Source organism: Opisthocomus hoazin, chromosome 7 (genome assembly GCF_030867145.1).
Source record: "Opisthocomus hoazin isolate bOpiHoa1 chromosome 7, bOpiHoa1.hap1, whole genome shotgun sequence".
Lineage (NCBI taxonomy): Eukaryota > Metazoa > Chordata > Aves > Opisthocomiformes > Opisthocomidae > Opisthocomus > Opisthocomus hoazin.
In genome coordinates, this window is record NC_134420.1 from 12,754,537 (window position 1) to 12,780,229 (window position 25,693).

At 38.4% G+C, this 25,693-nt stretch overlaps 1 protein-coding gene across 6 annotated transcripts in view; it reads left to right on the forward strand.

Annotated features, from left to right (window-relative positions):
- Positions 1-25,693, forward strand: part of IRAG1 (inositol 1,4,5-triphosphate receptor associated 1) — a 121,333-nt gene that overhangs the window by 434 nt on the left and 95,206 nt on the right. For 5 of the 6 annotated variants that reach the window (XM_075426473.1, XM_075426467.1, XM_075426471.1 and 2 more), the window contains exons 2-3: positions 4,883-4,997; positions 8,824-8,901. The gene's annotated coding sequence lies outside the window, so the exon portion shown is untranslated. The remainder of the gene's footprint in view (positions 1-4,882; positions 4,998-8,823; positions 8,902-25,693) is intronic. The other variant, XM_075426469.1, reaches the window with a different exon arrangement.

The following is a 25,693-nucleotide window of genomic DNA, read 5'->3' on the forward strand; positions in this document are numbered from 1 at the left end:
GCCCTTAGGCTATGCCTCTCCTCGTGTCCTTTTAAAATTGTTAAAGATTTCCAACCAAATGCATTAAAATGTGTGGGTTTTCCCTGTCTTTGTGGAAAAACAAATGATGTGTAAATCCAAATACATATTATCTGACCAGCTTATGTGGTGTAACATTGTTAATGCATATTTACAGTTTTTTAGCCACAGCTTGGCCAACTATTTTCAAATTATCTAAGTGTTTTTAATTATAAATACTGCATCTGATAAAAAGCTGAATCGTGAGCCTAGGCCCAGATTCTGGGACTTGGTTTGTGTGGGGCATTCAGCCACATGGAGGTACATAAGTAAAGAGGAAATGACAAAATTGTGTTCCTAATTTTTTTTTTCCAATTATGATGGCAGATACACTGATGTATTTGGATAAAACACAGCATGCATAGTAACATATTACCAATCTTAGTTATTTTTGCAGCTGTACCAAGGAAAAAGAAAGGATAGCAAGACTGAAAGATCCTCTGGCACATTTTTACGAAGATGATTTAAAAAAAATAAACCTGTGACATACTACTTACATGGCCTATTAAACCCTAAAGCAATCTTGATTTTGTCCTATAGCTACCTGTCTACAGAGTACGGAATTTTGACTGAACTGGTAGTCACAACTACAAAGCATTGAATTACTAAATTTGATTTAAAAAAATAGTTGTGAATGAGTATAGTAGTATATGTTATAGTAGTAACAACTAGCTTACTTGCCGTGTCACCTGTTCTCTGAAGACAAAGCAAGTAGTATTTTTACTTGGTTAACATTTTGAATCTCAACTTTTGATTTTTATTTATGCAATAATTATTCTGAACTGAGTTACCAGGTCCAATGAAGTGTAACTAGTACTTCTCCTACTCGGATAGATCTTTGAGTAGGTATGTGCCATAAATACCTTTTGCAGAGAAACTTCTGCAAGTGGCAGGAAAGTGACGTTACGTTGCAATTAATAGGAGTGAAAGTGTGAGGGTTTTTTCATTAAAAACATGCCAAAACCAATATTATGCAGAGTGAGATGCTAATTAGACTAGAGCTCCTAAGCTTAATTTTCTGATTTATAGGCTGATTTCTCACAAATAAACTACGTTTTAGATAATTAAAGTTGAAGCAATTTGGACCAAAAAGGCAGTCTGTTCCCAAGGTGATTCTTCACTAGTTAGTGACTGTAGTAAGCCAGCTTTCCTCATGGAAAAAAAAATAGTTTAAATGAAAGATTTTATCGGGTAAGGCCTTAAGAATATTAAACCAAAGTTAAAGAGAGAAAACAATTCTTCCTTCCTGGTATAAACCTACTAGAAACATTTTAAGTTGTTCAAAAATTTATTACTATACTATGCAAACTATTGACTTTTATATTGTTTGAAGCAGGAAGACTCCTTTTTTCCATATACACTGATAACAGTAAATCATTATTGGGTACGTAAGAACCTCTTTAATGTATAAAATATTGTCCTAGTGAAAAGAGGTTTGTTTTACTTTCGGAGTGCTTAGAAACATTTGAAGAATAGAGACTTGTTTTATCTTGCTGTCTTTTGTTATTTCATTGAAAATTTTAAGTACTTTTAAACTTGGATTGTTATCAATATCAGAAATAGTGATATAAATAGAAAGTGATCCATAGCAAATTGAACATCCACTTGTGATATGTTATATACAGGGAAAAATAATAAGTAAAAACCTTATTACTACATATAAGCCTTTTTCAGGAATGAAAATTGACCTTTACTAAGCTGCTTTAATATCATGATTGAAAAGTCCTCGACCTACCTGACTGCTGCTCTTTGCAAGCAAATTACTGTTTATGTTTGAGGTGTGTATGCTTAAATAAATAAGCCTCCATTTAGAACAGTTGGGTGGTCAGAGCAAGGTATGTTAGTAGCAAAGTGTCTTTGCTTTTGATTGTTAGAATAAAAAACTTTTTTTCTTCAGGGTTTTTTTTAGATTAAAAATAGGTGTGCATTCAGAAATCTTCAGAGTGCAAACTAATTCCATTCTAAGAGTGTGAACCATCACTCCAGTAGTCATCTGTTGACCTTCCCATTGTCAGCTGTGAAAAAAAGAGATCCTACACTGGCGTTTTGAAGAGCTCTGTGCTGTGCCTCAGGGAGGGAACCCAGCAGGGCAGACACCAGGCAAGTCCACAGTGCGGCAGGGTCTAAGACAGTCTGGCGGTCCTTACTGGCAAGGCAAATCCAAGGTCAAGGTAGAAATCAGGCAAAGGTCCAGATCAGGAGGATATCAATGGCTAGGTAAGGACCTAGTTGTGACTGAGCTAGGGACCAGTGATTTTACAGTGTAACTCAGGCCGGGACTGAGCTGTAGGTGGCGGTGTGGCAGGATGCACTGGGTGGGAATGGTCAGGGCCATGAAAGCTTATTATTGCACTTAAGGCCCTGACATGGTATGTGTATCTTGAAGAGATGGTAAGCAGGTTTAGTAAAATGCTGGATTGTTTGGTTTAGAAAGTGCTAAAATGGAGTTAATAGGTATAGAAATTATTTTGCTAGATAGTTTAATATTGTACTAGTTCTAGAGGCTGTCAGATTAGCAGTGCATCACAAACTTGCTACAGTAAGGAGTTAGGAATTTTTGTCATGCTGGTAAGGAATGCTGATGCAGGCTCTGTTAAATGTATTTCGAGCAATACTATGGGTATACTTTTCCTACAAAACAGACAAAGCCGTAAGAGTAACATAGAGCAAGAATCATTTTGCATAGCTACTAACAACTGTATTGTTTTACATGCTAGGATCAGTATCTTTTGTTGTTGTTCACACTTCTTCACATGATTGTATTTGCCTTATTTATCTGACAAATATAATTGTGTCCTACTGAGTTAGGTAGTCACCTAAATCTAATTGTTTTGCAAGCAAAAGCGTTAAGAAGTGTCTGTGATAGTTTGTGTTTTGCAAGCAAGTTGTGTATTTGAAGATGGAGAGAGAATGCTTGTTTTTAAGCTACAAAACTGTGAGATGCTTATGCTTCATGCTTAACTGTACTACTGATTTCTTTCAAATCTATATTTGTCAATTAACTGATTGCTAGCCTTTATTAGCACTATAATTTCTATTAACTATATGCTTTTTTGAATTTCTAGCATCAGAAACACTAAATGTGAAGTAATTTGAATTTTAATTTCTAACATCAGCATCTAGTATTAAAAACTTCTCCTGTGCCCAGCAGACCTGAAAGGTATAAATAACTTCACAAAAAATGGTGTAACACTAGTCTTGGTCTAAACACTCTAGTATATTCTGTGAGACTTAAAACTACTACTCTTACTTAGCACTAGCGTGCCAAGCATTTTGGTTTTGTACAGGTCTAATTCTATTTACTATATCATAGGTTGTAGTTTGCCTGGGTTGCATAAACTGTAACATCTCTGTACTCAGGCGTATTGAGGAGCCGAGACTGTAGCTGCACTTCTTTTCAGTATCCTTCTTCATGTGGGGTGTAGGGAAGCATTTCTGTCTATTTTCCTGTGGATGCAGATCCTGGTACTCTCTGGGGCTAATGGAAAATGAGTAGTACCATAAAAAGTTAGCAGTACAAGTGCAGTTCTATAAAGTTAATTTTTTAGTGCAAAGGCAGATTTTTTTTTCCCCCCACTTCTCTTTCTGGTGAAGGCTTTTTCAGGGATTATGCAATAGCATTACAGATTTAAAATGCGTGTCAGCAACTAATAGGACAAGTGAGGATTATACAAAAGACTGTAGAAGTATCAGATGAAATTGCAGTGCTGAAATGTAAAGAATGACTGTATCACCGATTTCTAGTACAGATTGTTTGTTAGGAAGGATTAGTGTGTTAAAGATTGTAATCAGATTTACACCTAAAGACAGATGAATTTTCTCTTAATTTAGAATGAACTTCAGGAATTGTGCCATTCTGTATTGTGTCTCCTTTTAAAATACTTAGTTTTACAAAAGCGTGTACTTGAACAGAGCCAAAGTTGAGATGGAGGCTACACTAATTGCCTTTTGCCAAAGCTTTCTTCCAGGAGGACTCCTGACTTCTGATACCATGTTCTCTGAAACAAAATTGCTCAACACAAAGATCAAAATTACCTAATGTTTTAACAGAGATATAAGTAGCCAACCCAAGAACATTGAAAATTTACCATCTCCATCATCCTCTAGTCTTTTTGATAATTATTTTTAATAAAATGTTTTTTGACAGGTACTTTGACATAAAATAATAGTTACTTTTCATAAAATGCTTCAAATAAAACATGCTCTCCATATTGAATTGAATATTATTTGTGTACTGAAAATCGAAGGTAAGAAAATGTTACACAATAGGTACAGAAATCAATGTCTTCTGCTACTATAATTGCACTTTTGAAAATGTTACGAAAGTAGTGGAGGGACTACATCTCATTTAAAATATCTCCTCCTTGCTTTCTATCACTGTTAAAACAACTCTTCTCATTCTGAAATCTGTGCATGCTCTCTAAAAACTAAGTTTTTAACAGAAAGTTTAAGGAAAGGAAAATAAATTATACAAGCAAGTACTTGAGTGTAGAAGTCAGTTCCAAAAATAACAATGAACACTTGTGCTGAAATTCTCAGGAAGGATGAAGCCTGGGAATCAGCCTGAAGATGAAGAAAGCTTTTGGGAATATGTCAACAAATCTTTCTCTGTTTCCTGGGGGTGGCTGGTTGTTTTCAATGTCCTTTAGGTTAATGTGATTTACAATATAAAATGTATACTGACTTCTATACATAGAAATTAAATAGAAGAAGCAATTCATTTTCATGTTTCTAACATCCATAGTCTCTTCTCTGATGATTTACTTTTCTTCTATGTCTCCCTTCTTTTTTCCTACTGAACCCTTTTCATAAATGTCTTTTTCAGAACATGGAATTCTTCTGAAAATTTAAAGACTATTTCTAATGTGCTTGAAAACATGGAGAGCAAAATCCAAAGTCTGCATGAGGACAAGGAACGTCATGGATATTGCAGAAACTGGGTATTATTTATATTTTAATTCACAAATGCTTTGGCGTTCCTGTCTGTGTGGATGTTTGGAATATGTAAAGTTTAAGATGTAAACAGGAGACCCAAGCTCAAAAGTTTGGGTCCTGTGTAGTTTTTTTGAAACCTGTCTTTTTGATATTTTTCTGAGTAAACATTTAAAGCTATTAAAAGCTTATTCCACATCCCTTTAAGATCGATTTTTTTACATAAGGAATGTCAAAATAAATATTTATATTTTGAAATAAAGTATATGTACATACAGAGAAATGTATTTCCCCTTCCTCACACACATTTGTACGTTATATTTAATGTATAATATATTCTACAATATAGTATGTAATACATTATGTATACATTTAAAGTAATAAACTGTAAGTAACCTAGCTCTGCTATTTACATATCCATGAACTTGGATTTCATGGATGTTTCCTTTGACCTTAATAGAAAGACTGCTGGAATACATAGCTACAGGTTGAACAGAGTTTACTGCTAACCACATTAATTGTCAGAGATATTGGACTGTATTAAGGTTTACTTTATGTTCTCAGCAGTGTATTTTCATATAACTTTGTGCCCTCCTCCTATCCTCCCCTTCCCATCTCTAATGTTTTGTTAACATCTCTTTCTTACATTTTAAATAGAAGTCATTAATTTTTATTTGGCACACTAACAACTTGAGGTCCTGGAGGAAAAAATATCTTTTATTGGCAAAAAAAAAAAGTTTAAATTTTTTGCCCCTCAAGATGGAAACTATTATTCTACTGATCTAGTAATTAGTTGTAAAATAGGTATATTTTCTGTAATTTATTTCGTCCCAAGAGGAAAAAGTGAACTTCTGAAACTTGACCTTCATGCCAATTATTCTATATAATGACTTACCATGCATCTTAATAAAGGAAAATACTTTATTTTTTATGATCTTACATTGTGGATGAAAAACGTGAATCAGATTACTTTAGAACTCCTGTGTAATAGCACAATGTGTATCTAGCTATTAATTTATTTAAGAAATGTCTGTTCTGTGTTTTGGTCTAGCACTTGATGTGTTTATTTCCACATTTTTCTTAGAAGGCCAGGAACATTTTGTTCAGTTATTTGAGAAGTAATGTGGATGGATGCCATACTTGAAGACTGTTTTCATACCTCCTATCAATGTGTAACTTAAGTTTACAATTAACTTGATCTGTGCAAGTCAAGCCATTGATTCTTCACTTGACTAGGTGTGTTCCTAGCTATCTTCCTGAATTAAGGCCTCAGACTGGAAGAGAACCAGTAACCGTTATCAGCCAGAAGCAAAAGTTGTTTTAAGATATGAGGAGGTATTCTAGGCTCTGGGTCACTAGATAGTTTGGAACCTATTTCCATATATTGCTCTGATTGTACTTGCTTGCTGAACTTCTAAAGCCATGTGGCAAGTGGGTAACGCTGGTGTATGAGCAGCAATTAATATTTATTTAAAAGTAGTTTAACTGAACAAGTACCTGTTAACTGTAATTTCCCAGAAGCAGGTAACAGCATTTAAAATATAAATAATGTTCAGTTGTAAGTTTTCAGGCGTTCCTTCCCCCTTCTCAAGGCATCTTTTAAAATCGGTATTCCCTGGTATGGCAAGTTGGTTATACAGGGAGATGGGGGATTTAATAATCTCAGTCTATGTTGTTACTGGAGTCTAGGCTACAGTTCACAGCAGTAGCAAGCTACTGGGCTAGAATTACAGTACTACAAACTGCCTGGAAATTCGTGGGTTTGCATTTTGATAGAACAATATCCATCACCCTCAAATTGAGTAGGACTGAATAGCGTGAGGAATGAATTTGGCCTGTCTTGGTAAGCTGCATGTGAATGTCTGCCTGGAGTCCTGATCTGATTCTATTTGCCAAAGGGTAATAGTGGTACTGGTAGTGTCTTGTAGTCCGCTGCTACTAGAATTGTCATCCGTGCAGTATGTTTATAAATAAGACTCTGTGTCTATCTGCAAGCTGAGCCTGGGATGTAAAGTCAAATTGTGTTCTTTCTGGCTTGCACATTACCGCTAATAGAGCTGCTCTTGGAACTTAGTCAGGAATTCTGTTGATTCACAAGCCAGTAAAGAAACTCCCAGAACTATGTTGCCTCTGCAAGTATGAGTAAAAGTTCATTTATATCAGTCAAGTGACTACGCATGCATACAGATCAGATTATTTAAATGAAGGAAGATGCAACTTTCAGAAGTTACTCCTTCAGGTTATTATCTCACTGGGTAAAGAGAGGATCTTATTTGCACCTCAGCAGACTATTTTGCAATTTCAAGGTGTATGTATGGTAATTCATAATGTGCTGGAAACATAAAACTTCTTAAAAAACCCACTTTTAACTAGTTAATAACTAAATATTGTTCAGGCATAAATCCTTTGTGTTAATCAAAGGTAGCACAACTCAAGCAAGAAACTAGGCAACTTATGTAGGCAAAATTGGTAGACATGGTACTTTTAACAGCTGTGTGACTCAGATCTGGAAGAACAGGTGTGTATGCCTCATTCTCACTTTTTTAGTTAGATGTACTTTTAATATTGAGTCCTTTTTTTAATAGTGCCACAGGTGGTTGTGTTTTCTAATGTAATCTTAAAAATATATGCTTCATTCTTAACTTATCTGTGCCATTTTGTGCAGGAGCTGTACACAAGGAATACAATCTGAAATTGTAGTGATGGAAACCCTTGAGCCTTTGTGGGGATCAGTTTCATTGCTTAACTTTGCTGTTGGTGGTTTTCAGAAAGTTTAGCCTGAATTTCCCTTGCTGATATTTAATGCTGTTATTCAGCAATACTTAGAAAAAGATGTCTTTTAACCTTACTTTGGGGTAATTTGTATTTTACTGTGGGTATGTAAATGGACATGGCATGTCTGTTTGGTTCCCTGTAAACAGATGCTGCTTTATGAAAGGCTTTTAGACACTGTCATAGGAGATGTGAAAACCATGAATTCTTTGAGTTCATGTACATGTGATTGGTAATGTCACTTCTGCAAATATTTCTCCTAATATCTTAACTCCAGTATAAAAGTACCTGTATTATTTCCCCTCAGAAATGTTCAGTCATGGTGATTTCTAATAGCTATTATTACATTATTATTTTTTACATGCGTCCATTTTAACTATGTTTTAAAAGCATTTTTGATGTTGCCCTCCTAAATAGAAGCTGCCAGGAGTTAATGACAAAATTACACCAAAATCCTTTCTTTACTAAACAGTGTAATAAGTTTACTAGGTTCTCTTCCCCATCACTTGCATGGTTTTGTGTATGTAAAACTATATCTCAGACAGCCGGAGATGAATGGCTAATAGTTCTTCTGATCTTCCAGGTTTGGGAGGTATCTCTGTCATACAATTTTTAATCTTCTCCTTTATGTTACCTGCGTGAACTTGCTGTCGCTTTAGCGAGGAAGGCTGATAGTTCTCTTTGGAGCTTTTTATGTGCTTTGAATAGGGTTGTTCTGTAGCTCTGAATGCTACTGTGAAGTATTATAAACTTTTATGGCATGAGGGAGAAGAGACCTACTTTGGCCTTAATTATAGGTACACTTTCCAAACTGACGTGGTAAAGGTATTGGTCACTTACATTTTCTGCCATAAACACAGAGATTCAGCCCACTGTGCTAATTTGAAAATTAGAGATAAAGAACATTCTTCAATTATTTCCTTCCTTCATTTGAAGGAAAAGTGTTAAAACATTCATATAACATAGCCTCACAATTTTTACGTGCAAATAATCAAGCAGTATAAACATCAGCAGAGGGCAGTATTGAGGTATAAATATAATGTTTTCCGTTTTACTTCACAGAATCACAGAATAGTTTACGATGAAAGGGGTCTCGGAATGTCATCGGGTCAATCCCTGTCTCAGAGAAGCAAATTCAAGGTTAGATACAATCAATATGGTCATGGTAATGTGTCTACATTGTTGGGTATTCTATAACCACTTGCAATCTGATTAGTTTTCTCTCCAAACCACTTTTATGTCTAGTTATGAGACTGGATGCAAAGCATGCCCAGTGCAAAAGTGTAGTTATTTTGTCTGAATAATACTAGAAAAAAAAATGTTTAGCTGTTTTTGTTTACAAGGTCAGGAAGTAGTATTTTTTTAACAATTGCTCTTATGTGTTCTCATCAACTAACTTTAGGCATGCATCTAAAAAAAAAAAAAAAAAATCAGTCCTACGACTATCTTGTCTGTTACTTCTGTGAGGCAAGATTGACCAGCATGGTTATATCTAGCTTCTGTTGAAACAATGTCTTATTGTTGTGGGTTTTTTGTTTTCAAGTATAGTTTCTGTAGTATTTGCTACTCCATAGTATGATTTTTTATTTTTTTTGTAGCTTTATTGGAGAGCTGAGATAGATAGTGACAGGAAGAATTTACAAGAGTGAATATTACTCTCATGTTTAAAAACTTTTTTTTTGAGATGTGCTGTATTGAATTTGTGGACAGATTTATAGAAATCAGAGGCTTCTCCAAATCAGTAAGTTTTCTTAAGGAAAATTTTTCTTTTTAAATATAAACACAGTCCTAGCCTGTCAAATCATTACTTGCATTAATTCCAGTTCCTTTTTTCAATCTGCTTGCTTATATTAACTAAAATTTTATTGGCTAAAATGGTAAACTGTTGAATTTTGTAGGATACAGCATTTTCCTTTAGTTTATCCAATTCTGCAATGCTTCTCAAGAGTGTATGTGAGACAAAATTGCAGACTTCCAAGCGGAGGAGCAAATGTCTATTATAAAATACTAACCACACTGCTACGTTAGGGAGTTTATGGGCATTTATATCATGTAAAAAATCTGACAATTACGAAAACCATTTAGATGAACTAATAATTTGAATGATTGACTTAAAGACAAATATTTTACTACTGTCTTCAGTCTGAAAAGCAATGTTGTTACGTCTCGGTGTCTGGTTTTGAATCTTTTTTTAACAATTAGTTACAATGTTTATTCAGACAAAACATTTGTAATTCTACATATTAAATAGAACTGCTAAAAAGGAGACTATCTGTTTTGTAAATTCTCTTTTTGCCCCTAGAAAAGGGAATACTGAGAGTATTATTAAGTCACTGTTATGAGTAACACAAGTTTACCTACTCCTATTGATGGGAAACTGGAACAACTCATAAAGAGATTGTTTGCATCTTAAAAGCACTTTTCCCTCTCAATTAAATGAACTAGGCTTGAAAGCTGTTTAGCTAAAATTCTGGCTCTTCTCAGATGGCCAGGTACTCCTTTAACATAAGCAGTGGGGTTTAATCAGCAGTTTAGATTCCTGGCAACTATCCAAACAAATTAGCCATATGAGCGACTTACATTTCTGAGTGTTGTTGTGTATATATCCTCACAAGAGAAAATGGCCAGTTGGTGTGGAATTCGGTAAAGGGTAGAAAGTGCTGCAGGGACCTTAGGTGGATGCAGACTAGGCCTGAATTGTTCTGAGTACCCAGCAGGGTATGTATTTTGGTTGTGATCAGAACTTTGGCAAGGATTATGTGATGTTTTATAAGCAGTTACACTGCTTCAAGGCTTGCATAGCTTAGGTGGGCCCAGTTTGCATATCAGCACTGTGCTTCCCAGTATCTAGTTCCTGAAGCAGCATGAGACTGCTCTTTCTGTCACTGTTATAATATCTCATTAGTGTAAAAGTTGGAGTCAGATCCAATCAAGTAGACAATATATTTTGGTCACTGATAGGAGGTTTTTGTCTTTGATGGATGGGAAAGTTTGTCATGTAGGAATAACAAAGGTCGGAAAATGTATTCCCAATTAATATGTTTTTTTAAAAAACAATATTTTAAAAAGTTCTGAAATATTCTTAGTTTCAAAATGCTGAAGATCTCTATTTTTTTTTTAGATAACATCAGCGGAGATTTTTTTCAATTTTATTTCAATAATAAAGATTTGATGTTAAACATGCAGATGAATAATACTAGCTGTAGAGCAGAGGTAGGCATAAACATCTGTGAAGACAGTGTGATAGTTGAGTGTGGTGGAAGATGATTGCATGGAGCTGAGAAAGTACTTCTGTAGTGAGTTTTAAGTGGTGTACGGTGTGGAAGACTTGGGGCCACGCAAGGCACAGAAGAGGAAAAATTTGTTTCGGACAACTGCTAATGAAATACTGTCTTTTCTGAGTACTGACTGAGACTGTATAATGGCTTTAAGCAACACAGAATTCACAACTTGGCAGTCCCAGCAGTGCAAATGTGGGAAGGGACCCTACTGTAAACTTGCATCTCTCCTGCAGAAGATGTAGCTCAAAAGGGATATCAGGAGTGATGATGAGAGACTGACCAAACCTTAACAACATTGAAGTTATGAATGACCTTTGTTTAAATTACTGCTCTTAACTCCCAAGGTACAGTAGGTACAGTGGTGAACACCATTGCAAACAATAGCACATTTTGTGCTCCTGCTGACAGTCCTTCTTGTAGTGAGTGTTTGGAGTGTTCTTGGTGAAAAGGAATGCAAGATCATGCATCTATCATCCAGTGACTGAAAAGTGTTGACATATAGGAAATGTGGGAAAGCAGCTGACTTATACCTGGTAGATGGCAAAAGGAGCATATCTCTGGTGCTTTCAGATGTAGGTACTAAATCTACAAAACAAACCCAGCAAGTACTGATTTTAGTCATGACCTTGTGAGATCAGAGTTATTCTGATTGATTAGACTCAAGCACATAGCACTACAGATCCTTCATGTAACATCCTGTGTTTTGCTGTTCTGCTTCCCCCCCACACGCCCCAAACCCTGGCACGTTGCCGTCAAATGGCTGCCAAGCAGTTTTGTACTTGCATAATGAAATTCTAATGTGTATACTCTTTAAAAAAAAAATAAAAATTGCACATCATTGTCTATTTTTACATGGCAAGCTTTACTTCAGCTTTGTAGCAAGTTATAGGGAGAGTTTTGTGATATTTTCTGTTACCTTAACATTGTAGAATTTAGTTGTGACTCTTGGTGACTTTTCCATGAGGATGACCAATTGCTCTCTTGCTTAGTTTATATTCTGTTACTATTCTAATGGGATGAGTGAAGAGAAGAGGATATTGTTTATTTTTACTTTCCTCTGTAGGGCTTTGGTTTGTGACACTTCTCTGTGAAATGATCCATGTGTTTCCTTAGTAGTTTTCAAGCAAGAGTTAAGTTTATTATTATGCAAACAAGGATGACATCCAAGGTGCTGCTCTTGTTTTAACAACTTGAATTTTGTTCCAAAAATTTTGTTTAAAATAAAATAAGTGGGATTTACTGTCAAGGATGTTTAAATGCTTCTTGTATTGTGGAACAAGTTAGAGTGAATTTTAAATCCTTCCCTTCTCCAAATTTATTCTGAACCTTTTTTATTAAAAAAAAGGCGGGGGGGGGGGGCGTGTGGTGTGGGTAATTTCTTATAGACACTTGTAGGGGCACTTATAAACATACATTTCTTGGATTCCTGGAATTGGAAGCAACTATATGTAATGCATTTTCCTAAATCCATGTATCTAATTATCTACAATAAACTTTCTAAAATCAAACAGATTAGATCGTTATATCTCATAAGAGAAAAGTTTTATGCAGGTGCTTTACCTCTGATCTGGAAACAACATTGGTAGGAATTTTCCATTTATTTTGGAAAGAAGACACTGGTAATGGTGGATTATCTATGGGTTCTTTTACAAGTGAAATGTAGGCAGAGCAACCGTATGAAGGAAGAAAGCAAGCAGGCGCATTTTGCCTTTCATTCATTCAGCTTTTCTTTGAAGAAATAGTAAATTACTGTAATCGCTGTATTTCCAAAAGTGAGAAGGTGTGTCTGTACTTGGTTCTGTACAATGCCTGTCCGAATGGACTTCTGAGCTTGGTTAAGGTTTGTAAATTCTACTATATCCTTTGAGTCAAGTTCTTAACCAGTAACTCAGCTCACATATTTAATGGCATTTTTTTACAACACTGCAAATAGGAATGGAGGTTTAGTATTGAGCAGATGGTACAGCACTGAGGAATAATTGGCAAGTTGATGTTATTTAAGTGATCTATTTTTAAAGTTGCATTATTTTTCTTATTCCTGAGATTCTGTGAAAAACAAAAAAATAAACCTGAAATTGTGTAGTACTGGAATGTCTGGGTAGTTTATGCATAACTAGAGCAGTGAGCAGTGGCTACCTTACCTTCCTGTGTGGCAGTAAGCTTGACTTTTATGGACTATTGATAGCCAAATCAGTTATTATGTTTTCTCTAGCATTTTCTCATGTCTGTGTTTGAAGACTCAGCAAGAACACCAATTCAATGACCCTCCAGCAAGTATGCTATATCTTGGCAGTTCAAAACTGTAAACCTTCAAAGGCCAATGCTAACCCTGTTTGCTTGTGAAGATGATAGGACTATGCTTAGATAGTACTTAAGCCTGCTAACTCATTTAGGATATATTTTTTGCTAATGCATGTAGTATGTTCTATGCAGTATGTGTTCTGTGTGACATCAGAACAACCAAAACATTATATTTAATGGACAGGATCAATATTTTGGAGGCAAGATTAGGAATACAAGATGCTTTACAATCTGAGTGAGAAAAGGGCTTGCATGGGAGTTAAGCACTGTGGGCTGTAGGGCAACTTACTGCAGCTCCTAAAAACTGAAGGTGTACATGAACTAAGCTGGGTACCCCATGAGCAACAGTAGCATTGTCTTGCCATGACTGCAAAAATAATAAGTTTTTTGTTAGCATATTCACAAACTTCTGTCAACTTTGTAGAGCTATTGCAGACAATCTTATATGCAATGCTGGAAGCAAATAGTGTATTTGTTTGAAAAATACAAACCTACTCTTGAGCAGATGAAGGGGGGGAAAAGCACCTGGAAATGGATGAAATTCTATGCTGAATGTTTAAATGTCCCATCTTATTATTATGCTTATGAAATGCTAACTAATTTGTTAAATCTGTTTTCTAAATGCAAAACTTCTTACATGAAGGTGACTTTAAGCCCATGCCCATGCTGGAGGATAGGAAGTGACTGGCAGCTACTTCTACAGGCAAGAAGCTGGAGCCAGCAGCATGGAATATACAGAGTAGTGGTGTCTGTTAATTGTTTGTCTGGACTATGTTTACACCCTCATTAGGTCAGGTCTGAGGAGTGAGGCTGACTGGTTGAAGAAATACTACTTTAAATGGTTTTGTTTCCCAGGTGCAGAAAGCTTTGCAAGAAGAGGACAACAAATCAGTAGCGTAGACAGAGTTTTCTGAAGAGGGATGGGAGGGTAAGTCTGGTTTCTCGTGGGCAGGCAGAAGACAAAATCCTGCCTAATACATGTGAGTGACGGAGGGGGAAGGAAAAGTCTCCCAAAGAAGAGCAGCTTTGTGCAGGGAGGTAGTGGAGGGTAGTGGAGCTCATTTGGTTGTTTTTCTGGGAGATTGGCTCCCTTTGGTGTTGTTTTATAGTGGTCAGATGTGTTTGGAAAGCTGAAGGCTTGAGCTTTAGAATTTTAGGCCTAGAAATTTAGATCTATTGTAAGATGGGACCTACCATACCCATTTGGTTCTTTTAAGTGTTGTGTTTGCATGAAAATAATGGGATGCAAATGTTGCGTGTATGCTTGTGGCAGCCCGTGCCTTACCCCATGTTGCATCTTAAATCAGCAAAGTATGTTTGGGGGCTGTCTGTTTGGCTGTTGATTGTTGGGTTTTGTGGTGTGTTTTTTTTCTTTTTTTTTCTTTTTTTTTTTCCTGGAATGAACCTTGGAAACTGAATTGTCAGTTCAGTTATGAAGCATCTGTGAAAGCATTAATGGCATGGCATAGCCTTAGCCTCTCTTCTGATTCTGCCATTTCTATTAATGTGAATGTTAGACAGTATTATGTAAAGGGCTGCTAATGCATGTGCTGCCTCATGGTTTACAAAATACCGTGGGATGTGCCTGCTAACCTTTGTGTCCATGTTTTGTTTTGCAATTTGTTTTGTTGGTTTTTTTTTTTTACTTGACTGAAGTTTATGCATAAGACTCTAGCAAAAGAACAACAAAAAGTATACATACTAGATGTATTGCACATCTGGTAAATTCTAAGGACTGCGTATTATGGATGTTCAATTCTTTGCCAACTAATGCAACTGAAGTGAAAATTTATACCTTCCAATTTGGGGGGTGCCATTTTATTGGCTTATGTATGTAGATTGCTTCCCCGCCCCCTCACCCTCCCCCCCCTTTTTTTAACTGTTTCTTAGCAGTCGTTGCTTGTCTCTGTAAGTCCTGTGGTTGAGCAGACAAGTGCTTAGCACAAGCATAGAATTTTATTAAACATACAACTGGCCAGATATTTGTTTCATTGTAAAAGCCCATGTGAATGCATTGTTCTTAACAATGTGGAAAATTCAAAAATGCTTGCCAGAATTTAGGAGGGGAAGTGCGCAGGTGGCTTTGATGGGTGTTGCTATCTGATATTCTCCCAACTCTTATAAACTTTCTTTTTACTTCTTATGTTGTATTGAATGTACAGAAAGAGCTGGGATGTTGAACAGGTTAGCTTTTGAGTTGCTATCCACAAGAGAATTGTCAGCTATTGCAGATCTCAGCATTCTGGAAGGGTGGAAAGGTGGTGTAGTTATGGATTAAATTCTGGCAAAGGCGCTTGTATTGCACTGTGGAATCATGAATTTGTGATTGTTGGCGGCTGCACAGGACACTGAAGACACCTCTGGGGACCTGTAAATACCAGCTGAAATGTAAACAAGCATCGTTAGGAGTTCTGGTCCCTTCTTTCTCTCATAACTTCCCTCTGAAGGGGCTGATCCTCCTCATCTGACATCGATAGAAACTTGTGTAATTTTTTATTACTGTGTCTCATCTGTGTTTATCCTTTATATGTGTCATTTTTGTTATCTGCAGCCACGCCCATGAGTTCGTGTTCTAGAAAACTGAGATGATCTTTCAAGTTTCTAAATGCCTGTGAAGAAAATGAAACAGCAGACTTAATATTAAAAAAAGAAAGACAGATTTTCAGAAATATGTTCTTGTCATCTCTGTATGTTAGTCCTGCTTAACAAATCTGGACTTTGTAAATTTCTATTATTTTTGTACAGCATTTTTCTCATTTGTGAGCATAGTTGTCTGAAGATAAAACGTGATGGAGCTTTGAGGTCACACCTGGAGGGACTAAAAGACATTTCTTTTTTATTAAAAACGTAATTTTAATTGTCTTTGCAAACATTTGGAACTTTAGATGGACGTCAAGGGAGCATTAGTCATAATAGAACCTTTTTAAACAGTCTGATTTTTTTCCAAATATAGCAGGGTAGGCTACTTACTGAGTACTAAATGATGATGGCTGAGTGGGGAAAGAGAGGGCTACAAAGTGAAGAGTCTTAAGACCTTGAAGTTGGCACAGTTAAAACCATAGATATGTGTGTGAAAGCAGTGTTTGCACTGCTATTTAATTTCATAAACCAAAGAGAATGCATACTACATAAATTTGATAGAGTCTGTCTCCTAGGAACAAAGACCTGGAAAAATACTGATAAGCTTCAGAAGCACTGTGTTTAATAATTGTAGACTTGTATCTCCTCCTCTTCCCCAAGACTACAGGAGAAAGCAGACTAGGACTGATGGGGAATGCTATGGAGGGATTCAGTTACACCAGTGAGGTCTTTGAAGTTACATAGAAGATTTGAGGATACAGGGGTGGGAAATGGGGGAAGAAGGGAAAGTGATAATGTAGTAAGCTCCATCTTCTCTTAGCTAGCATCTGTGAAAAAGAATAAGCAAGACAAAATCAATTGTGGATAACTTAGTACTTAAAGATATGGACCACAGTTTTATTATGTGCTGTGAAAAGCACTTTCAAGGTCTTTACTTATAAATGAAATTGTTTTCAAACATTAAGGTGTGACTTGTAAGACCATAAAGTTACGACAACACACAGTGAAAAATGGTAATGCTTCTGCAAAAGCTTAAGGCCAGGCAAATTGAAAACTTTACAAAAAAAAAAGTTTGCAGCAATTATCTCTTATTAGACTGATACATGTAAAAAGGGAAGACTTTCAGAGATCAAGAGAAGTGCTTGTGTGCTGGAAGGCTCATCTGTGTTCTCTAATGTATCAGTTAGTGTAATGAACTATCTCCTGTATAGGAAATTAACTAGTAACGAAAGCAGGTAAAAGTCCAGAATACCAGCAGGACTGGTAGAGCTTGCTGTGTTCTCCATAGGGGAAAAAGTACAGAATTCTCATTAAGAGATAATATAATTAAGTGAAATATGTAGAGAAGTGAATAGTAGAACTACAGCTGAGAAGTTACGAAGATTGTTGCTTTCCAAGTACCATATGGCACATGAAAGACATCAGTTTATCCAATTATAAGTTTCAGTAAATTTGTAAATAGAGCCTATCATGATGGGATAAGTAAACACGTTTTAATAATTTAATGCTTAGCTACCTTCCCTGCTACTGCTGCCTCCCTCCCTCCCACCTTGTGCATAGTCTTCCTGACATTACCACTTAGCAGAGTATTAGTAAATGAGCCAAAAAACCATTACCTTGGCACACATCTGTTCACGTCATTTGGGTTTCAATGATGAAACCCAGAGGTGAAGTAGAACCACAAGAGTTCAACAGTCAGCTAATAACACAGTGCTGCAAAGCATCAGATGCATAAGGAATCCTACTACAGTAAAGTAATTTTTCCTGAGAGAGTTCTTTTCTGTGAAGTTGTTTGGGGGGGGTGTATTTTTTTTGTTTGATTTTTTTTCTTTTTTTAGCCTGAGGTTGAATTGCAAGATCTGTAGCACATTCAAAACTAAGTTCTTGTAACTGAAAGTAAAATAACAGTGTAAGGATTTGTCAGTGTATCAGCCTAATAGAGAAAGGCAGAAATTGCAATTAAGTAGGATTTTGGAAATCAAGTACTCTTATTTTATAGCAAAGAGGTTTTTTTCTTTGGTTGTTTTTTGTCTGGTTTGATTTTTGTTGTTGTATAGATATTTTTGTTGTTTTTCTTTTCCCAGGAGGGAATTATATGTGTGTTTTCTTGCTGTTTAGCAGACTAATATTTTTCTTGTTCATAACTATCATGAGATGATTTTTTGTAGCAATAAAATCATGTTACAGCAAGTGTAACAAAAACCCAGACTGATGACAGTGCTACTTGGTGTTACAGCCAGTTTATTTGTAGCTGATAAAACACACTTTTACACTGATGTTTTAGTTGTGCTATCACACACTCATGACATATGTGATTGTATTTCTCTGAAGGAAGCGGTTTGATAGATAGTAACCATCTCAAGCAGCAAAGGGAGAAACTTAATCCACTCTTTACCTACTTTTTTTTTTTTTAATGAGAGGAGAAAATGAGTCATATCTAAGGCAGGGGAAGAAGATGAATAAAAGCTGCGCACAATAGCTAATAATAATTACAAAAATACCATGATAGTCTTAGGATCTGGCTATTGAGAATAATACATTTAATAACAACATTCCATGGTAAATTTGTGAAAACAAGTGTCAAAACATTTGAGAATGCAGGTATTCCTTCTTGTAACGAGTATCTTGACAGGCCTCTTTTTTTTTTTCAGTGAACTGTGAACAAAGCTGTGAACAGGACAGTAATTTTCGTGTGGTCAGTCACTTAAGGCCCTATCCAGCTCTCACTAAAATCAATGTCAAAATTCTTGCTCACTTCACTGAAGTGGATGGGACCTCAGATGTATGCATTTTTTCTGTAAGCAGATAATGCTTACTTTCTTTTTCCCTGTAAAGACTGAGTAGTTTTACCTACATATAAAAATGTAAATTGTGAAAGAAGTTTTAAGCACCATTATTTTTTTCTTTTTCTTCTGCTTCAGCTGCAAAAGGCCTACATCCAGTCGGTACATGCATATGTGCCTCTATATTCCTGCATGAATTTGCATTGATTTTATTTAAATCTAGGATTACCACCATAATGTCTAAGCACGTATTATAAAATTTGAGCTTCCCTCCACATAAATTTCTTATTACCTTAATTCTGTAGAATGTGTAAGTTAGTGTCTAGTAGTGAAAGCTGGTTATTTACTTTCAGTGCGCAGTGTCAAAAGGGAGATTTTTTATGAAGGTGTACTTTTCTGTCTTTACAGTTTTGACATATAAGACAATCAGAAAGATGCTTTTGATTAAAGACTATTGTTAGGACAGCTATACATAAATAATTATGCAGTCAAAATTTTAATGGAAATGGCTTTTTGTTCTCATCAACTTTGCTTCTATTTGAGGTAAAGGAAAGCGATGCAAGCTTGTTCTTCAGTCATTTGCAAGAAAAAAGTATATTTAGAACTTTTTTTGGGTTTGCTGTTTTGTAAACAAATCCAAACAACTTAAATAATGGAGGGAGAAGGAGAAACAGCAGAGTGCTCGGTTTTGATCATACTTACCCATCTATCTTCGGCAACAGAGTTCCTTATTTAATTAACAGTAGGGCACAAAGATCATAACATTATTGTTCCTGACATTGTGAAAATAATATTGTCCCTGTCCTGAAGAGCTTGCAGTCCAAACATGCTGCCTATTGATATATGTAGTCAGTAAGAACAAGTTGAGAGAAATTGACTTAAATAATTTTACCTAGCAGACAGCTTTGCCAGGTAAAGCTGTTTAAAAGTATGAAGATGCATTGTCAAAGGGACATAAACGGCACTTACTTGTTTCAGTCTCCACTAGTCTCTTCATGCGTGACCTGGTGGAGATTGCACAAACACCTGGAGTTTATAGCAGTAACGACTTCAGTATTGTTGGGTGAAGTCTAATCAACTACAGTGTAACAAATAAGCCATTGGATAAATACTGTAAGCTAGCAAAGGTGTCATTCTAGATGTAAAACAAACGTCTGTGCTCAGAGGGCTCAGTTTTATATTTTAAGGAGAAGATATTTTAATAAAATATCTTTCATGACAGTAAATAATGATAAATAAAAATGTTCTTTTTATACAGCAGCAAAGATCTTGAAATACAGCCTCTGCTCTTGGGGAAAAAAAAACCAAAAACAAATTAAACACAGGGTTTGTCAGAACAATGTAGAAGAAAAGCAGAAAATCCAAACCTTACTGAGACTGTGATAAGAATAATTTATTTCTGCCATCTTCCCAGGCCATGTGAACTTTCAGTTTTCAAACTAAAACCAAAATCAAAGATCAGTTGTCATCTATGTTTCATACCAAGTAAAAACATTTAGGAGAGGTATTTAAAGCAGTAGAAGGAAAATTGTAGACTAGGGTGCAAATGCTTCAAGCAGCTCAGTTGCAGCCTTATGATAGTGAAAAACTTGGAGGTTTCCACAATGCCTGATAAGTTCAAAATCCTTTTCAAAACAATGAGGAAGGAGAGCATGTGGTCAGCAGGTAGAATTTAGAAGTAAATCTTCAACAAAAACATTACCAGATAAATATATACATTTGTAGGACCTTATCTATAATAAATTAAAATTATACATCCACGTGAATGGACAATGGATGTTTAATTCATCTCATTCAAGCCATAATATGTTAGGGAAGCAACCAACTTCATGAATAAATTTAGAAATTACTCATGTGCTGTTTCAAGTAGAATACTCCTCAAATTCACAGAATCACAGAAACACAGAATGATAGGGGTTGGAAGGGACCTCTGGGGATCATCTTGTCCAACCCCCCTGCCAAAGCAGGGTCTCCTACAGCAGGCTGCACAGGACCTTGTCCAGGCGGGTCTTGAATATCTCCAGAGAAGAAGACTCCACCACCTCCCTGGGCAGCCTGTTCCAGTGCTCCGTCACCCTCAGAGGGGAGAAGTTCTTCCTCATGTTCAGACAGAACTTCCTATGCTTCAGTTTGTGCCCGTTGCCCCTTGTCCTGTCACTGGGCACCACTGAAAAGAGTTTGGCCCCATCCTCCTGAAACCCACCCTTGAGATATTTATAGGCATTTCTAAGGTCCCCTCTCAGCCTTCTCTTCTTCAGGCTGAACAAGCCCAGCTCCCTCAGCCTTTCCTCATAGGAGAGATGCTCCAGTCCCCTAATCATCCTCGTAGCCCTCCACTGGACTCCAGTAGTTCCTCATCTTTCTTGAACTGGGGAGCCCGGAACTGGACGCAGTACTCCAGATGGGGTCTCACTAGGGCAGAGCAGAGGGGAAGAACTTCCCTCGACCTGCTGGCCACACTCTTCTTAATGCACCCCAGGATCCCATTGGCCTTCTTGGCAACCAGGGCACACTGCTGGCTCATGGTTAACCTGGCGTCCACCAGGACACCCAGGTCCCTCTCCACAGAGCTGCTCTCCAGCAGGTCCACCCCAAGCCTGTAGTGGTGCATGGGGTTGTTCCTCCCCAGGTGCAGGACCCTGCATTTGCCTTTGTTGAACTTCACCAGGTTCCTCTCTGCCCAACTCTCCAGCCTGAATTCTCGCTGAATGGCAGCACAGCCTTCTGCTATATCCACCACTCATAGAATCATAGAATCATAGAAAGTTTTAGGTCGGAAGGGTCCCCTAGAGGTCATCTAGTCCAACCGCCCTGCAGCGAGCAGGGACACCGCTAACTAGATCAGGTTGCTCAGAGCCCTGTCCAACCTGGTCTTGAATGTTTCCGGGGATGGGGCCTCCGCTACCTCTCTGGGCAACCCGTTCCAGTGTTTCACCACCCTCATTGTAAAGAATTTCTTCCTTATATCTAGCCTAAACCTACCCTGTTTTAGTTTAAAACCATTACCCCTCGTCCTGTGACTGCTGTCTCTACTAAAAAGATTGTCCCCATCTTTCCTACAGTCTCCCTTTAAGTACTGAAAGGCTGCAATCAGGTCTCCCCCCAGGCTTCTCTTCTCAAGGCTGAACAAGCCCAACTCTCTCAGCCTGTCCTCACAGGAGAGGTACTCCAGCCCTCGGATCATTTTTGTAGCCCTCCTTTGGACCCGCTCCAACAGTTCCATGTCCTTGTGCTGAGGGCTGCAGAGCTGAACACAGTACTCCAGGTGAGGTCTCACCAGAGCAGAGTAGAAGGGCAGAATCACCTCTCTCGACCTGCTGGCCATGCTTCTCTTGATGCAGCCCAGGACACAGTTGGCTCTCTGGGCTGCCAGCGCACATTGCCGGCTCATGTCCAGCCTTTCGTTTATCAGTACCCCCAAGTCCCTCTCAGCAGGGCTGCTCTCGATCCTTTCATCCCCCAGCCTGTATTGATACCGGGGATTACCCCGACCCAGGTGTAGGACCTTGCACTTGGCCTTGTTGAACTTCATGAGGTTCACACAGGCCCACCTCTCCAGCTTGTCCAGGTCCCTCTGGATGGCATCCTGTCCTTGTGGTGTCTCAACCGTACCACTCAGCTTGGTGTCATCTGCAAACTTGCTGAGGGTACACTCGATGTCGCTGTCCATGTCATTGATAAATATATTGAACAGCACCGGTCCCAGTACGGACCCCTGATGGACTCCACTTGTCACTGGTCTCCATCCAGACATTGAGCCGTTGAACCCTACCCTTTGGCTGCGACCATCCAACCAATTCCTTATCCACCGAACAGTCCACCCATCAAATCCATGGCTCTCCAATTTGGAGAGAAGGATGTTGTTGGGGGACCATGTCAAAGGCTTTACAAAAATCCAGATAGATGACGTCCATTGGTTTTCCCTTGTCCACCCTTGTTGTTACACCATCATGGAAAGCCACTAGGTTGGTCAGGCAGGACTTGCCCTTGGTGAAGCCATGCTGGCTATCTCGAATCACCTCCCTGGCCTTCATGTGCCTTAGCATATCTTCTAGGAGGATCTGTTCCATGATCTTCCCAGGCACAGAGGTGAGGCTGACAGGTCGGTAGTTCCCAGGGTCTTCCTTTCTACCCTTTTTGAAAAGGGGCACAATGTTTCCCTTTTTCCAGTCACTGGGGACTTCCCCTGACTGCCATGACTTTTCAAATATCATGGAGAGTGGCTTGGCAACTACATTGGCCAGTTCCCTCAGGACTCTGGGATGCATCTCATCAGGTCCCATGGACTTCTGTACATTTAGGTTCCTCAGGAGGTCCCAAACCTGGTCTTCACTTACAGCTGGAGGGATTTTACCCTCCTGGTCTCCTTCATGCCATCCATCAACTCGGGAAGGGTGAGGAGAGATGTTGCCAGTGAAGACTGAGGCAAAACAGTTGTTGAGTACCTCAGCTTTCTCCTCATCTGCTGTTACCAGTTTGCCGGTCTCGCTCATGAGCCGGGGTACGCTTTCTTTGACCATCTTTTTCCGGCTGACATACCTGTAGAAGCCCTTCTTGTTATTTTTCGCATCCCTTGCCAAGTTCAGCTCCAGCTGTGCCTTGGCTTTCCTGACCCCATCCCTAGACAACCGGGCAGCTTCCCTATACTCTTCCCAGGAAGCCAGTCCCTGCTTCCACTGCCTGTGCACTTCCCTCTTCTTCCTTAGTTTGACCAGCATCTCTTGTCTCAGCCATGCCGGTCTCTTCCCTTCTCTACCTGACTTCTTACACTTGGGGATCGAGAGCTCTTACGCTCTGTGGAATACATCCTTAAAGACCTGCCAGCTCTGTTCTGTTCCCCTGTCCCTGAGGACCGTTTCCCAGGGAGTCCTTCTGACTGTCTCCTTGAAGAGCTGGAAATTTGCCCTCCTAAAATTTAGGGTCCTGACTATGCTCTTCGTTATTCCCATTTCCTTCAGTAGCGTTATTTCCACCAGCACGTGGTCACTGCAGCCCAGGCTACCTCCGATCTTGACATCCCAAGCGAGCTCACTCACACTGGTGACCACCAGGTCTAGTATCGCATCCCCTAGGGTAGGGGTGCTTATTACCTGGCTTAAGAAGTTGTCCTCAATGCATTGTAGGAACCTGCTGGATTGCCTACAGCTTGCCGTGTTGCTTTTCCAGCAGATGTCAGGGTAGTTGAAGTCCCCCAGTAGGACAAGAGCCTGCGAGTGCGAAGCCTCCTGGAGTTAGAGGAAGAACACTTCGTCTGTCAGCTCCTCTTGATCTGGTGGCCTGTAGTAGACACCAACCACTAGGTTCCCTTTGTTGCCTCTCTCTCTGATTCTTACCCATAAGCTTTTGACCTGCTCGTGATTATTCTTCAGGGACAGCTCTTCACTCTGTAGTGTTTTCTTGATGTAAAGGGCAACACCCCCGTCCCTCCTTCCTCGCCTGTCCCTTCTGAACAGCCTGTAGCCATCAAGAGCTACATTCCAGTCGTGGGATTCATCCCACCAAGTTTCTGTGATGGCAAATGGGTGACAGTATGACGCCAGAAAAATGTCTTTTAATCATAATTGTTTATAAAATTCAGGGCACTGATATAAATTATACAACACATTCGTAAACACTAGTTTGCAACTGCACTAATTAATGTCTGATTAAGAGGCTTTAAGCACAAAAAGCCTTCTAAATATCACTTCCTAACTGAGGGCCTAATTTTACAGTCTCAGAATTCTTTAAAACAGGTTTTGTTTGCAGGTTTTGAGGGATACAATTATTACTAATAGCATGCTATATCTGTGACAACCCTTATGCATGCTTACGGTTGAAGCAACCATCTCCAAGGGAAAATTGTGGTAGCATTTGTCACCTGAAAAAAGCAAGTTTCACAATAATTTAAGCCTCACGTGTCATTATACAGTTATATAGTTAAGAAGCAGCAGTTATATAGTTAAGAAGACAGGAAAAACGTATTCCCACTCGAATCTTTTCCTCTATTCGCAAAGTTTTGTATAAAAGTCTTAATACATTTTTCAAATTACACCAAGGGGAAATCATGCTTGACCAATCTGATAGCTTTCTACGATGGCGTGACTGGCTGGGTAGATGAGGGGAGAGCTGTGGATGTTGTCTCCCTCGACTTCAGCAAGGCTTTCGACACGGTCTCCCATAACATCCTCCTAGGGAAGCTCAGGAAATGTGGGCTGGATGAGTGGGCAGTGAAGTGGATTGAGAACTGGCTGAATGGCAGAACTCAGAGGGCTGTCATCAGCGGCGCTGAGTCTAGTTGGAGGCTGGTAACTAGTGGTGTCCCCCAGGGGTCAGTACTGGACCCAGCCTTGTTTAACTTCTTCATCAACGACCTGGATGAAGAGTTAGAATGTACCCTCAGCAAGTTTGCTGATGACACCAAACTAGGAGGAGTGGTGGATACACCAGAAGGCTGTGCTGCCATTCAGCAAGACCTGGACAGGCTGGATAGTTGGGCAGAGAGGAACCTGATGAGGTTCAAATTGTTTGCAAGAATTTATAAACTGTGGCTCCTGTGTGGTGTAGGCTGGAGTGTGACATACAAGTACTGAGGCAGCACAAACGAGCTAGCTTAAGTACTAGCCCAGCAGTGGCAGCACAAAGCTAATTAAGTTGTCACAATGCCCAGACTGTCTTCAGTGTCTCACTTAAAGTTGGCTTAGCTACATTTGGCCTGGAGCATTAGAACTGCACAGGTTGACAAGACCTGTTTTTTTAAAGTCAATTAATAACATTGAGTTGGTGGGGAAAAGAATAAAGTTACTCCTACAGGACAAACTTGCAGTTATCCCAGTGTAGATAAGACAGCATGCATGTTCAAAAACTAATAGGCATTAAAAATAACATCTTTAGTTTATTTCTCCCTTCTCTTTCTTGAATTTGCATATTTGCAATATATAGATTATTTGATCTGACTTCACTGATTTTTAGATTTTTTTCCCTCTTCTGGTTAATAATTAATTCTCATGT